The sequence below is a fragment of the Peromyscus maniculatus genome, chromosome 15, assembly GCF_049852395.1.
Source record: "Peromyscus maniculatus bairdii isolate BWxNUB_F1_BW_parent chromosome 15, HU_Pman_BW_mat_3.1, whole genome shotgun sequence".
NCBI classification, from domain to species: domain Eukaryota; kingdom Metazoa; phylum Chordata; class Mammalia; order Rodentia; family Cricetidae; genus Peromyscus; species Peromyscus maniculatus.
Window position 1 is genome coordinate 73,668,724 of NC_134866.1, and position 15,967 is coordinate 73,684,690.

The 15,967-nt window shown below is 50.3% G+C and overlaps 1 protein-coding gene and 1 long non-coding RNA gene across 3 annotated transcripts in view; one reads left to right on the plus strand and one right to left on the minus strand.

The window, feature by feature from the left end:
* Nucleotides 1-15,967, plus strand: part of Wdr41 (WD repeat domain 41) — a 54,070-nt gene that overhangs the window by 3,557 nt on the left and 34,546 nt on the right. The window lies entirely within an intron of this gene.
* Nucleotides 64-7,352, minus strand: LOC143268705 (uncharacterized). The gene is made up of 2 exons (XR_013044815.1): nt 6,838-7,352; nt 64-1,975 (listed from the first exon to the last, which is right to left on the minus strand). It is a non-coding gene; the product is annotated as an uncharacterized LOC143268705 (long non-coding RNA).

Below are 15,967 nucleotides of genomic sequence, written 5' to 3' on the forward strand. Positions count from 1 at the left end.
GAAGGCAGTCTTCCCTCTGGAGAGACCCTCGCCCAGAGATCACACGAGACCACAAGTCAGATGCAAACAGCAAGAGGCTTTATTCAGGAACACGGGTACCCGGGGCAACACAGTCCCTCAAGAAGCTCAAGAGACTGGCGCGCCCCCGGGCTGGAGCGGAGGGTTTTTATAGGGTCGGGCAGCAGGAGCACGAGGAGGGCGGGTTCAAACTCAGGGCAACTCATGGTTTACAGGGCTCTGATTGGACGATTCAAATGAGGCCGGGTTCAAACTCAGGGCAGCTCGTGGTTTTTCCCCGAGCTTGACACGCCTGCTGCCTGGCTCCAAGTTGTTTTTCTGACCTTTAGTACCCTTTTCTGGGGCCAGGAGGCCGGCTGTAGACACCCTGCGCTTTTCAGACCTTACTTGAAATGGCGTTAGGCTAAGCTAGTATGCTGGGATCTTTCATTCCCCCATTTTCTTATCTCAGGGAATGGAATCCTCCATTCATGGGGAAGAATAGGGATGTGGCTCCATTTCCACCTGGTTGAGTCGTTGGTATTGTTGGGTCAATACCAAGGTCTGAACAATAGAAACACGTTCCCTGATAAATTGGTCCTTGTCCTGACACCTCAGAGATTGTAAGCTTATGCTGAGGTGTTGAGGCACATCCTGATGGGGGTGAAGAGGAATTGGTGAAACTTCCGACTACGGCCACCCCCTCATAATAGGGAGGTGTGGAAACTAGGCATAACCAGCACTCCTGAGTCCGATTTGGGCTGGTAACATTGAGGGCTGAGTAAGCGCCCTCTATAAGATTCAATAGCCGGTCTCCCGTACCGGGTCTGGGTGGTTGGAGGGTGACAGGGGTTACAGCGGCATTCGGAGCCGTGCTTGGGCGAATGACCGAATTGGGTCGGGTGGTAGCCCTCGGGGGTGCTGGAGCAGGTAAAGAGGGGCGCTTTTGGTCAGCGAGAACCTGGTTGGGGCCTATAGAGGCGGAGGGCTCCTCAATTTTAAGTTTAATCATAAAGGTAAATCCCTGGTCCTGTCCTGTCATGAAAAATCTAAGTCCCCATGTTTTTTCTTTAATCCAATCTTGTGCCGTCCCCCTTCCTTTCTGAGTAAAGGATATGTTTAGGGGGTTGCAGATGAAGTTTATACAGGGGCCCTCCCCCTCCCAGTATGTACTAAGCTCGCCTGGGAAACCCCAACAATGTGCTCGGGTGAGTGGGCGCCATGTGCGGCTTTCCCCTTGGGTAGTCCTTTTTACCCTAATGAGGTCCCAAGTGGACGAAGACTTCCAATAGGTATTGCCAGTTGTTTTACATCCCCATGCTTTACAGAAGTAACTTTCATAACCCCCACATTGGCTAATCAGCTTTCTGTCCCTACCATCCCGGGGGCAGACGTAGAAGGATAGTTGTGACAGGGCTGCCCTGGCTTCAGGGTGGCCACATCCGTATCTCCCGTCACTACATTTGCAAGTTCCCTTACCATCCTGACAGACGTCTGGTGCTCTGGGGTTCATGGGGTCAGTGGTAGGGATGTCCCAGTCCTCTGACCCTGCTGCTAATTGGCAGAGATCTGGATGTAAGTTAGGCCACCATGTAAAGGGGGTGTGAAAGGCGGTCGTTTGCCAGACCGTCTCCCCAGTTTGTGAGATGACCTGCCAAGTGAGCCTCTTAGCTAGGTGCGGGCTCTCTGCCGCCCTAGTCCCCTGGGGGTAGGTAGAGATTAAGAGGAGGGGGAGGAAGAGGAGCCGCGGGCGCAGCAATCCCGTCGACCTTGAGTGCAGTGGGGGTGGTCAGCAAGACAGTGTAGGGCCCCTTGCACCGTGATTCCAGGCTCTTGGTCTGGTGTTGTCGGACCCAAACGGAGTCCCCGATCTAGAAGGGGTGGGGCACCACCGGCTTGTCCAGCTGCTCCTGATAAGCCTTGGCCAGGGGCTTCCAGACCTCCTTCTGCACCAACTGGAGGGCTTGAAGATGTGCCTCTAAAGTAGGGGTGGTGGCCAAAGAGGAAATATCAGGATGGAGAAAGTTTACAACAGGAGGTGGGGCCCCATATATGATCTCAAAAGGGGTTAGGCCGTGTGGGCCAGGAGTATTTCGGGCTCGATAGAGAGCCAAGGGAAGTAGGAGCACCCAATCTCTAGTGCCAGTTGCAAGCGTTAATTTGGTTAGAGTCTCCTTAATTGTTCTATTAGCTCCTTCTACCTGTCCTGAGCTCTGGGGGCGGTATGCACAATGGAGTTTCCAATCAACCCCCAATAGTTTGGCCACCTTCTGACTTACCTGGGAGACGAAGGCAGGCCCGTTATCCGACCCCAATATTTTGAGGCATCCCATACCTGGGGAAGATTTCTTTCAACAGTTTCTTTGTTACCACGTTAGCCGTCTCATTCTTGGTTGGAAATGCCTCGATCCATCCAGAAAAGGTGTCCACGAAGACCAGGAGATAGAGTCCAGGTTTTACTTCTGTAAAGTCTATTTCCCAATGAACACCAGGACGATGGCCTCTTTGGCGGGCCCCCTTGTTTAGATGAACCCTTCCTGCATTGACTTGAGCACAGGCTGGGCAGGTGGAAGTTACCTGCTGGAGTACCTGATCCTGGTTCAGCAGCACTGCTCAGGTGTTTTCTCTGTCTAATAAGGTCTTTATCTTGTTTTTGCTCAAATGGGTCAATGCCTGTCTTCTTTGTTCCCAGTCCACCCCCATTTTCTTTGCTAGCTCATGGTCTTCTGGGCTATAGGGCACGGGGTCTCTCTCAGGCTGTGGTCCCGAAATTTACCCGGTCTGAATCCAGCAGTAAGGCCTGATAGTTAGTCATTCTGGCGTTAGAAAGCCATCTGTCCGGTGGTTGTCGGGAGTAATACGACAATGGCTGCCACCATGCGGAGGCATGGAGGCCATCCTGTAGCCATCGGGTCCAATCTCTTGGACAAGCACGCTACAGGTCTCCTCCAAGGTCCCAGTCTTTGCATCAGTACCCCCTTGGCAACACCTGAGTTCTCATTCACAAACAGCTCAAAGGGCTTGGTTAGATCTGGCAGACCCAGAGCCGGGGCCTCGAGTAAGGCCTTTTTGATCTGTTGAAATGCTTTCCGATGTTTCTCTTCCCATTGGAACATGGTCCCTGGTTTGGTGAGGGGGTATAATGGGGCTGCCAGTTCGGCAAAGCCAGGAATCCAAAGGCGGCAGTACCCAGCCGTATCCAGGAATTCTCGAACTCGGTGGGGGTTCCGAGGAGGGGGGATGGAGATTATCGTCTCCTGTCCCCGGTTTCTTAACAGGCAAGAGAGGGGCGTCCCAAGGTGATTGGCAGGGCTTTAACACCCCTTGGTCCAGGAGCCTCCGAATATGGGGCTTGATCCCCTCATGAGCTTCCCGTGACATTGAGTACTGTCTGATTGAAACGGGAGTCGCGGAGGCCTTTAGTGAGATCATCAGCGGTGGCTGATCGCGTGCCAACCCCAAGCCCCCAGTCTCTGCCCAGGCCTGAGGAAACTTCCTCAGCCAGTTCTGTAGCTCCTCAGGTGACTTCTCCGTGGGTTCTGCCTCAAACAAACGGTATTCTTCCTCTAAACTGAGGGCAAGGATTTGTAGGGGGTCTCCTTTAGGACCTGTGACTCTTGGTCCCTTCTTCTTACAGTAAGCACATTGATCTTTATCAAGGGGTGGCCTCCTTCGCTCTCCCAACCTATCTCCCTCTCTCTGCTGTCCCTGAGACACAACGGTGGCCAAAACCTTTTTCATCTCCCTATGTTGTTTTCTTGTCTCTTTCCTCACGTTTCTGCCATCTCCTTTCCTTATTCTCCTTAAGAGTTTCTCTCTTACTGAACACTTTCTCTGCTTCCTTCAATAAATCTGGCAAACCTAGCGCTTGCAAACTTTCCAACCGCTGCAATTTGGTTCGGATATCTGAGCTAGACTGGTATCTGGATCATACGGAGTGTACATCCTATAAGCCTCCTTCAGCTTCTCTAAAAATGCAGCGGGTGATTCTTTCTTTTCTTTCCTTTTCTTTTTTTTTTTTTTTTTTTCTTGAGCCAAATTGGTAGGCCTTCTGGCGGCCGCTCGGAGACCCGCTAAGAGCAACTGGCGATAGAGACGTAGATGCTCCCTACCTTCAGGTGTATTGAAGTTCCAGTCTGGGCGGGTCAAGGGAAAAGCGGCATCGATGATATTTGGGAGTTGGGTTGGCCTCCCGTCATCGCCCGGAACCTGCTTCTAGGTCTCCAGGAAAACTCTCTGTTTTTCTTCTTCCTCCGAGTCCCCAGCGAGCGGGGTCATCATGGGGGGGGCGGCCGCCGGGAAGGTCGCAGCTGGCGCCGTGACAGGAGCCGCCGTGAGCGCAGCCTTGACAGGAGCCGCTGCGAGCGCGAGCGCAACCGCTGGGGTGGTCGCAGCCGGCGCCGTGACAGGAGGCGCCGCGAGCTCAGCCGTGACAGGAGGCGCCGTGAACGCAGCCGTTGGAAGGGCCGCGGCTGGCGCCATGACAGGAGATGCCGCAAGCGCAGCCGCTGGGATCGCGGCTGGCGCCATGACAGGAGGCGCCGCGAGCGCAGCCGCTGGGATCGCGGCTGGCGCCATGACAGGAGGCGCCGCGAGCGCAGCCGCCGGGGTCGCGGCCGGCGCCGTGACAGGAGGCGCCACGAGCGCAGCCGCCGGGATCGCGGCTGGCGCCATGACAGGAGGCGCCGCGAGCGCAGCCGCTGAGGTGGTCGCGGCCGGCGCTATGACAGGAGGCGCCGAGAGCGCAGCCGCTGAGGTGGTCGCGGCCGGCGCCATGACAGGAGCCGCCGCGAGCGCAGCCTTGACAGGAGCCGCCGTGGAGGCGCCGCGAGCGCAGCCGCTGGGAGGGTCGCGGCTGGCGCCGTGACAGGAGGCACCACGAGCGCAGCCGCCGCCGGGATCGCAGCTGGCGCCGTTACAGGAGGCGCCGCGAGCGCAGCCGCCGGGATCGCGGCCGGCGCCATGACAGGAGGCGCCGCGAGCGCAGCCGCCGAGGTGGTCGCGGCTGGCGCCGTGACAGGAGGCGCCGCGAGCGCAGCCGCCGAGGTGGTCGCGGCTGGCGCCATGACAGGAGGCGCCGCGAGCGCAGCCGCTGAGGTGGTCGCGGCCGGCGCTTTGACAGGAGGCGCCGCGAGCGCAACCGCCGGGATCGCGGCCGGCGCTTTGACAGGAGGCGCCGCGAGCGCAACCGCCGGGGTCGCGGCCGGCGCTTTGACAGGAGGCGCCGCGAGCGCAGCCGCTGAGGTGGTCGCGGCTGGCGCTTTGACAGGAGGCGCTGCGAGCGCAGCCTCCGGGGTTGCGGCCGGCGCCATGACAGGAGGCGCCGCGAGCGCAGCCGCTGAGGTGGTCGCGGCCGGCGCCATGACAGGAGCCATGACAGGAGGCGCCGTGAACGCAGCCGCCGGGATCGCGGCTGGCGCCGTGACAGGAGGCGCCACGAGCGCAGCCGCCGGGATCGCGGCTAGCGCCATGACAGGAGGCGCCGAGAACGCAGCCGCCGGGATCGCGGCCGGCGCCGTGACAGGAGGCGCCGCGAGCGCAGCCGCCGGGATCGCGGCCGGCGCCGTGACAGGAGGCGCCGCGAGCGCAGCCGCCGGGATCGCGGCTGGCGCCGTGACAGGAGGCGCCGCAAGCGCAGCCGCTGAGGTGGTCGCGGCCGGCGCCGTGACAGGAGGCGCCGCAAGCGCAGCCGTTGGAAGGGCCGCGGCTGGCGCTGTGACAGGAGGCGCCGCGAGCGCAGCCGTTGGAAGGGCCGCGGCTGGCGCCGTGACAGGAGGCGCCGCGAGCGCAGCCGCCGGGGTCGCGGCTGGCACCATGACAAGAGGCGCCTCGAGCGCAGCCGCTGAGGTGGTCGCGGCTGGCGCCATGACAGGAGCCATGACAGGAGGCGCCGCGAGCGCAGCAGCCGGGATCGCGGCTGGCGCCGTGACAGGAGGCGCCGCCAGCGCAGCCGCTGAGGTGGTCGCGGCTGGCGCCATGACAGGAGGCGCCGCGCCTGGATGGAGAAGGATTAGACAAAGGACGCAAAACAAAACGACACCACAAACAAGAAACAGTTTCGCTGCGCGGCTCCGGTGTAAAACCGAAAGCAAAAACTCAGATGGGGACACGGAGTGTTTGAATTCTCCGTCCCCTGCCAGCACCACGTATCCTTCTGATACGGGGGTGGCCCCGAAAAACCGTGCCCCAGAAGGGGACTTCCCGTGCCCCAAAAGGGGACTTCCCGTGCCCCCGAAGGGGACTTCCCGTGCCCCATAAGGGGACTTCCCGTGCCCCCGAAGGGGACTTCCCGTGCCCCATAAGGGGACTTCCCGTGCCCCCGAAGGGGACTTCAGAGACCCGTGGAACGTCTTCCAGGGTCGCAGTGGCGAAGTCCGAGCTCGTCAGCTCCTTCAGCCCCACTGACTCCAGACCGATTCAGGCGCGCAAACAGATAACATTTAACATTCAGACAAACCGACAACAGTTCCCGTGCCCCCGAAGGGGACTTCCCGTGCCCCAGAAGGGGACTTCAGAGACCCATGGAACGTCTTCCAGGGTCGCAGTGGCGAAGTCCGAGCTCGTCAGCTCCTTCAGCCCCACTGACTCCAGACCGATTCAGGCGCGCAAACAGATAACATTTAACATTCAGACAAACCGACAACAGTTCCCGTGCCCCCGAAGGGGACTTCCCGTGCCCCAGAAGGGGACTTCAGAGACCCGTGGAACGTCTTCCAGGGTCGCAGTGGCGAAGTCCGAGCTCGTCAGCTCCTTCAGCCCCACTGACTCCAGACCGATTCAGGCGCGCAAACAGACAACACTCTGACAGGACAGAAACGACATACACCAAGGCCGGCTTACCTCCTGACAGTGGGTCGGTGGTCCCGAGGTGGGGGTCTCAGATCCCGGACGAGCCCCCAAATGAAAGACTCCCGAAGGCAGTCTTCCCTCTGGAGAGACCCTCGCCCAGAGATCACACGAGACCACAAGTCAGATGCAAACAGCAAGAGGCTTTATTCAGGAACACGGGTACCCGGGGCAACACAGTCCCTCAAGAAGCTCAAGAGACTGGCGCGCCCCCGGGCTGGAGCGGAGGGTTTTTATAGGGTCGGGCAGCAGGAGCACGAGGAGGGCGGGTTCAAACTCAGGGCAACTCATGGTTTACAGGGCTCTGATTGGACGATTCAAATGAGGCCGGGTTCAAACTCAGGGCAGCTCGTGGTTTTTCCCCGAGCTTGACACGCCTGCTGCCTGGCTCCAAGTTGTTTTTCTGACCTTTAGTACCCTTTTCTGGGGCCAGGAGGCCGGCTGTAGACACCCTGCGCTTTTCAGACCTTACTTGAAATGGCGTTAGGCTAAGCTAGTATGCTGGGATCTTTCACTGTCACTCTCCTACTGCTGTGTGGTGACCATCTTTTCAAATTTTTTATTATGTATAGTTTAATTCTGATGCAAATGAAGTTAGGCCAAGTTTCAGAGAGAGAGTGCTTCCCAGCATTCCCCTCACCTCGAATGCCAGCCACCGTCTGTCTTTCCACATCATCTAACCAGCTAGCTACAGGTCCCAACCGCTTCCTTGGGTTTGAAAATTCACTGGAAGGACTCAGCAAAGAATTGTACTAATTCATGGTTACAGTTTTGTTATAGACATCAGGATCTGCTGGGTAGATCGCCATAGAGGGAGGTCGAGTCCCAAATGCAGAAGCTCCAGGTCCTCGGGGCTTGCTGCCTTCCTGGTACACGGTGTGGACTGCCAGGATGGGAGCCCACTGGAGCGCTGGGCTTGCAGTTTTTGAGTGGGCGTCACCGTGTAGGCGTGTTTGTGCAGCGAGTCATAATCACATCACTCGGGTCATTTCCTTGGAAGTTGGAAAGTTGGTCTGCTCTCCTGTGGTATCACCGAGCCCAAGACTTCTCACGGCTCATCTCTTGAGCATAGCCCACTACCTTGCCACATTATTGTAGACCAAGTCATCCACTAGCATTGAAGCTACTTCCATTACTAAGGAAATTCCAGGGGTTCAGAGGCCCCCTTCTAGGAACTGAGGGCCAAGGCCAACAAAATACTTATATGGTATGTCTCAACCTTTGAAAAGATTTGCCTCTTATGCGTGTTACTAGCCAGATTGCATTGTTTTCTTAGTGTGCTGGAAGATAACCAAGTCCCAGCATGGCAGTGTAACACAGCCTGCGTGTGCCTTTGGTTAGTATTTGTTTTCACTAAATCTTTGGAAGTATAATATTTATCTATTGAAATGACCAATTCTGTGGGAAACAGCATTTCTGAAAGCTGGAAGTTTTGAGCAACTGCAGGTTTCATGTGTCATATTTTATCCTAATAAGTTGCTGAGTTAAAAACATCCAGATAATAACTTATAGCCACTATTATATAGGCCTTAAGGAATACTAAAATCATTTTGTTTGTAAGACTAGGTAATAAATATAGAGCATACTCTCAGGATGTAACTCTTAAGTTGTATACAGACTGTTAGGATTCCATGTTTGTGCTGTCTGTCCTTTATGATATGTCCTCTGGGTTATTATTACATAGTCAGAAGAATCTGAAAACAGAGTTGAGTTGTGGGGTAGTGGTTATTGAGCAAGTGCTGACAGATAGTGCATTTTTTCACGTGACTCATGAATACTTCAGCTCGTTAATGACAGGACCAGTCTGCACCCAGTCAGAGCTGTAGCTGAGAGCAGCAGAGGTTGCTTGCTCAAGCGTCACCCCAAACTTACTGGTGTAAAGCAAAGCAACCACCACGTACTTAGCCTTAGTTTTTTATTCTGTCGGATGGTGGTTTTGACATGACTCACCTGGTCAAGTCTTTTCATTTGGGATTTGAATCAGGTCCATGCGGGTGTCTGTGGCCAGCTGGTCGGCTGGCTAAGGTGAGATCGGGCGGAAGAATGGCAACTTTCTCCTTCCTGGTGCTTTTCATGGAGTGAAGTGGAGTTGGGACGTTGACGGGCCAGCTCCAGAGCAGACATGTCTCTGCTGATGCCATGCTTGCCACTGTTCCGTTGACCAGGTCGTGTAAGAGGTGACACAGGTCCACCGAGGTGAATCAGTGCTCCATGTGTGGACAACTAGATCCTATTGTATGTGTGACTGTAGGGTAGGGGGTAGTTTATGGCCCTGTTTGCTATGTGCTGCAGTGAATTTCAGTGTCTAGAATGGACAAGAAGCCAGGCTTTTGCCCTTAGCAATACAGTGGTGACGGACCTTCCCAAATCACTTTAAGTTCTTTCTGATCAAGTCATCAATTTATCAGAATTTACACATGTAGTTAAAAAAGCTCAGTTGCAGACCTGTAGGACATTGAATTTCTATGTTCTTTAAAAAATTTATTCTAGAGCAAAAAAAATCCTCAAAAATAAAGATATAACAAATATATGAAAAATCTATTAATTGCAATATTAGGAAAATAATTAGATCTCTGTCAATGATTTTCCTGTAAAGTTTAGTGCCCTCCCTGACACCCCCTGTATTGGAGATTGAACCCAGGGTTTCATGCATTCCAGACAAGCATTGTACCAGCTGAGCCAATGCCCAGCCCCCAAAGTGCTTTTAAGAAATTTAATAAATAATGTTTGTGCCTATTGATGGGATGTTTTCATTTCTAATAGTTGGGATTGTCTTTGTTGTGTTAGCACATTATTAATTTCCAGAAAATACTTACCTAATTTTTAAACAAATTCTCCGTGTTACACTTTTTCTTTATTTACTTATTTGTAGTTTTTGTAGGCGTTACATTCTGGTTGGCCAGCTGTTGTAATCCAGGTTTCACGCTTCAGATCTTTAGATAATATCATCTGATTGAAAATTTTGCAGAAGGATTTTCTTGTTTTCTCAGTGGCTCGCCTAAAATCAGTGAGTGGAAAATTTTCTCGATTGGTTTTTGAAGATACCAGATAAATCCCGTATATCACCTAACAGACAGCTGCCTTTTCTTCTCTTCTTTGGTATTTTTTGAACATGAAGTGAGGGTCATATTGATTGGGAGCTCTTCTTCAGAAGGCTAAGCCTCAGCAAGACTCTTCCAGAACATGGACTGTGCTGAAATTGCATGTGGTGTTCTGGCTGACACATCACACTAGCTCACAGCGCAGTCTGAGGCTAGCTCGCTCTGTTGCTCATTGCCCGTTCCTGGCTCCTCCAGGAAGCAGACAAGGTTATATAGGATGACAATCATGACTGGAGAAGAAGCCGATGACCCGTGAAACACTAGACTGCAGGAAAAGGTGATTCTCGGGAGCTGGGGAAGCTGAGTTTCTAAGACAGTATTGTTTGGCAACCCACTGAGAGCGAAAAGTGTGCTCTGCCTTTAAGAAGGTATTTTTAAGTTGAGAATATCCCTTCTCACTTCCTACATTCAGAGGACAGAAATCAGTAATCAAAATGGCTCAGAGAGCTGAGGAAGGTGGCAGGTGCCTGTAATTGTAGCATCAGAGAGGCCAAGGCAGGAGGATCAGAAGGTCTGAAGCCAGCCCGGACTATATACTGAGCTCTAGGCTGTAGGGTAACATCCTGTCTCAGAAAAACAATTTTAAAAATTGTTCTGAAGATCATAGAGAGTTCAGTAAAATTAAGGAGGCAGACTGTCTTGCATTCTAGGTTCCCATAGAAACATTATAGTAACGTTACGTGTATGCATTATTAGAAAAAAGGACAAAGCAGGATCGGACAGAGGATGCTGTCTGAATGCTGATGAGACCTGGTTGTGCCCCATGGTAAGTAGTTGGGTGCATTCTCTGGACAGAACAGTGAGGGCTGCATCACTTCCCTGGATGGCCCTGTACTGAGATTCATCAAGCAGAGCAGGTCCCCAGTGTAACGCCTTGCTTAGTACCCAGCCCTGGAGACAATCCAGTTTGACTTTGAAATGGACCTGAAGTCCACAGCTGGACACAATTGGACAACACGTTCCTCACAGCTGGGCAGCTAGTCCCCTCCTGAAGTCTGGAAGGTGCTTATTTGGAGCTGATATACTTCCAATATTGCATGTTAGGCAATTTAATTTTTAAATTGTGTAAACACAGTCATGTGGGCCTTTGGGCAGCTTTTTAAGAAGCTATACCTGGGAAAAGCTATAAACAGAACCCTTTTTATCACAAGTTTCAGTAGCCAAACAGTTATTAACAGACTTTGTAGCAAGTTTTTAGAGTGTATGCCTTCCAGTCTGGCATTCTGACTTACTGTGGTAGATTTTTCTAAAGCCCATTTAATGCCAGTAAATGGATAATGTAAATTTAATGCTGAGTAAACCGACCTTGTTCGGGTCCAAGATTCTCAAGTGACGTGTAGATGTGCCTGTTGTTTTGGGGTGTACTTTAGTGGAGTGACTCAGAGCGTGGCCTTGTCATTTGCCATGTGTCTCTCCATCCTCTCCTCTTTTCTGGGTGCAGTTTTTGTCTTCTGACTGTATTTTAGAAGTGCCGCTACATTTCGTTCAGCTAGCTACATGTAAGGTTAGAGAGGGTAACAAGAGTGGGGACATTGTAGCTGCTGGATGCTGTAGCATCATTAAATTTGGGGATAAACACAGAATTTGTATACTCACATTTCAGCTTTAAATCCTACCTTTTAGCAATAAAGTTGTATAATGTCTAGGTAAAATCACTCTTCCTCAGCTGAAAAAAAAATCCCTTATTTGAAAATCACTGCCTTAATATCTTTAAACTAGAGTTCACAAGCCTGTATGGCAGTTTGATTGTGGATAAGGAAATAACCGTGGCGAGTTGCAGCGTCTCACACATGTCTAAATCCTACGTGTTCATAATGATCTTAAAAAAGGGAACTTACTGCTTACTGTAGGAGAATGAAATTGATAACGGACCAAAATCAAGACCTTTATTGCTTTTTGTATTTAAACTGTCTTAGGATCAGTATCAGTAATATTTTGGGAGGGAAAGAAAAATCTTCCTCGTAGAAGAATTGAAGCTGGGAAGAATAGTGGAATTGAGTATCATGATTTTGTAACCTCTGATGTGCAGGGGGTAAAAAGAAAGCATTCTTCTGTGTGCATCGTAGGTTTGTTGGCAGAAGCTTCATAGGTTAAACTGATTAACAAGAGAAATACACATGTAATGTGTGCATTATGCCTACATACCAGAGTTCTCAGTGATGAATAAACTCAAGGTGGTGACGAAACTTATACCATGAGTGTGGTGGTGGGGGGCGGTGGTAAGAGAACCTCAGATTTATTTTTATGCATCTGGGTATTTGGCTGGCATGTATGTCTTTGTATTACTTGCATGCTGGGTACCACAGAGGCTGAAGAGGGCATCCGATCCCCTGGAATTGAATTAAAGACAATTGTGAGCCACTCTGTGGTTGTTGGGAATCAAACTCTGGTCCTCTGTAAGAGCAGTCAGTGTTCTTAACTGCTCAGCCATCTCTCCAGCACCCCTAAGGTGGTATCTTACTGAGAGAACAGCAAGTTCTTAATGATGAGTAACTCAACTGTACTTAAAACTTGGGGTTTATTTAGCATCACAAGGAGAACAATCAGTGTGTTCAGAAGTGATGAGGCAAAGGATTGGGACCTGAGAAGACAGATGGACACTTTGGGGAAACTACTGGTTGGATAGAGCTAATGAGTGAATCAAGTCTGCATGTGTAGGTGTTATCAGTCCCAGCCCATCTCCAGTCAGAAGGTTGCTACCCTCCACAAAGATGATCCTTGCTGTTTTCAGAGGGATGGGGTAGGTAGAACCTACCTTCCTTCCTTCCTTCCTTCTTTCCTTTCTTTCTTTCCAATTACCTTCTGCTGTAAATAATTACATTAGGTATATTTGGGGATTATATACTATGAGTCTCCTCAAGTGAAATAATTTTTCTAATGATTATGGATGGTTATTTACATCACACACAAAAGGACTTCCTTTTTTGAGAACATATATACTTTTCAGTTATATTTCATGATGGAGGATACAGATTGCCTATGAGGGGACCTTACTAACAGATCCAATTGGAATCTAGTGACATCTTTAGATTTAGATAGGTCAATCTACTGAAAACACAAGATAAAAGCACATGTGAAATGACATCACAGGGATGTAGCCAGCAAAATACAGACTTAAGAATACTGCCAGACTGAAGACTCTTGGCAGGACAAATTGCAAGGAAAATCATATGAAGAGCAAATACGTAGACTAAAAGCAACTTTAGCAGTCTGTACAACAATGGTAATACATGGACCTTATCTGAATCTTGCCTCTAATAGTAAACTTAAAAGCCCTGGGAGACAGTGAGGGGAATGTGCCCACTGAGTACATGAAAATGTTGGGAAAGTCAATGTCTGTGGGCAGCGCCTTTAGGGGTGACGGATACCGAAGAGTTACGGCAGGGGTGCTGCTCCTGTTGATTTCTTTGGCAGGGGTGGAAAGGTTAAAACAAAGTTTGTTTCCTGCTTCAGAGAACTGTTACACTGAGTGAAGGTTGGCCTTCAGTTCTTCTGAAATCCAGTGTGTTCAGTTGGACAAACGATTGCGTGCTGTGGGATGGTCTGTATGTCAGATGTGTTGCTCCGATTGGTTAATAAACAAAACACTGATTGGCCAGTAGCCAGGCAGGAAGTATAGGTGGGACAAGCAGAGAAGAGAATTCAGGGAAGTGGAGGGCTGAGGCAGAGAGACACTGTCAGCTGCTGCCATGAGAAGAGAGATGTAAGGTACCGGAAGGCCATGAGCCATGTGGCACCTTATAGACTAATAATAGACAAGGGTTAATTTAAGATAGAAGAATTAGATAGCAAGAAGCTTGCCACGGCCATATAGTTAGTAAGCAATGTAAGTCTCTGTGTTTACTTGGTTGGGTCTGAGTGGCTGCGGGACTGGCGGGTGAGAGACATTTGTCCTGACCGCGGGCCAGGCAGGACTGGAAAACTCCAGCTACAATTGCATCCGTTTTTTAGTCATTATGCAGTGAACTGCAGGTTGGCTTCAAGACCAAAGAAGAAAAGCAGACACACAGCATTTAAATAGCCAGCGAGACTGCAGCTGATTGAGGAGCTCTCATTCTGATTACTATCCTGCCAGTGGGGGAGTGAATGAGGAATGCTGAATCTCAATACCGCATTGAGAGCAAAATATCAATAATCTCATTTCCCCCATATCTAGAAAGCACATATGTGGGATAAGAGTCATAAACAGTGGGAGATAAAGGGTACACACTGAGCAGTGGTTCTCGCTGATGTCGCCCTCCTTGGCGCTCAGAAGGAGACTGACCGTTAGTGCAGAAGATGGAGCGAGGTGCTGTCAGCATGCATTGAAGGCTGAAGGAATGCAGGTCGGCTTCTCCAGTGAAGACAACCTCTGTGAGGACACAGTTTCTTTTGTAAGTCGAGCTTTTAACTTACACCTCAAAAAGTTCAAAGTAAAACCACAGACAGCAGAAACGTCCTCAGTTTACTTAGACAGAGGCTTTCCAGAACCTTCCCTATCACATTGCCCAGCTGCCCTCAGGCGAGGCTCAGCCTTGGCGGTGGTAAGAACCAGGCTGGCGCACAAAACTGACCATGGAGAACATTCTTTCCATGGCGACCAAATGCACTGCTTTCCTCCGGCGTTCTCTCACCACCTTCCTTGACTTTGTCGCAAGAAGTGTCTGGGGTGGCACACGTGCTGAATGTTTTTTTTTTCACCCCCCCCACTCCCCCCCCCCCATCACCCCATGTGAACCCTCCTCTGCTGGAGCAGCAGCCTGTGTTCCCGATGAAGCGGCACACACTAGCTCTGATGTGTTGTAGAACGTTCTGCAAGGAAAGCCTGGGTTTCTGTATTGCCACAACTGCATCAACCCTTGGCTTTTCCACCTCCTTACAGTTTATGCAGATGCTGAATACAGAAAGATTTGCATTTAGGCTTTTGGATTACACTTTTTGCCTTGTCCTTGAATTTGTAGGACTTGACCTAGTTGAAATTGCTTCACATGAGTAACAGATACTGAATGAACATTTAGGTAGTAGACACAAATTTTTGTGAAACGGCCTTATTTCATATCAATCTTTGTAGAGCTCTGCTGAACTCTTAGCATACAGTTGGCAAAAATAAGAACTTGTGTTCTGAGATGTTCAAAGTGGAGGTGTCAGAGGAGCAGTTTCTTACATCGACACCATGAGACTTCTGTGTGGACTCAGTCGAGATCCTGTAGTGGGATTCAGAATGCTGCATTGCGAGCTCCTGCAGGACCGGGACTGTTCCTTACTCATCCTGGTTTCAGCTAAGGTGTGTGTATACACAGACTACACAGATGGGTTCCCTAATGACAAAGTTACTTTTATAATTAGCATAGGAGAGGGTGGAGCCGTCTAGGTCTGCTACAGCTCCTTATTAAACTGCCTCTCCCTGTGAAACTTGTTTTTCCATGTATGTAACTTTTTATAAGCCGTTTAATTATGTCATCTCAAAGACTATGTTAAAGAGTTTTCATGGTTCTGAACATTGAACTTCGGCCTTCTAAATTCTAGGCAAGCATTCTATCAATGAGCTATATTCCTATCCCCTGAGTTTTTAAGACAAAGTCTCCCTATGTAGCTCAGGCTAGCCTTGAACTCAGTATGTATGCAGACTGACTTCAGACTTTTCTCCCTTTAGCCTCTACTTCCTGAATACTTTTAAAAACTTGGTTTGAAGGTAACTAAGGAATGCTGAGAGAGAAGTAGTCTTTCCCAGGGAAGGGCACACCAACTGTTATCTAATACTAAATGGTCAGCCCTGGAAACATACACACAAGTAACCTTACACAGACTGAGCAGACTGAGTATTCATGAATATATGTGAATACATACACACATATATAACAACATATTGTTACTGTTATATATGCAAAATAATAATGAAAACAGATGCAATGGATCTGAAAGAACAAGGAGGAGTACAAGGTAGGATTTGGAGGGATGGAAGAGAAATGAGAAATGATAAAATTAGAATCTCAAAAAAGTAAAAGAAATAATTCAAAACATATGCAGCAAAAACAATCCAACAA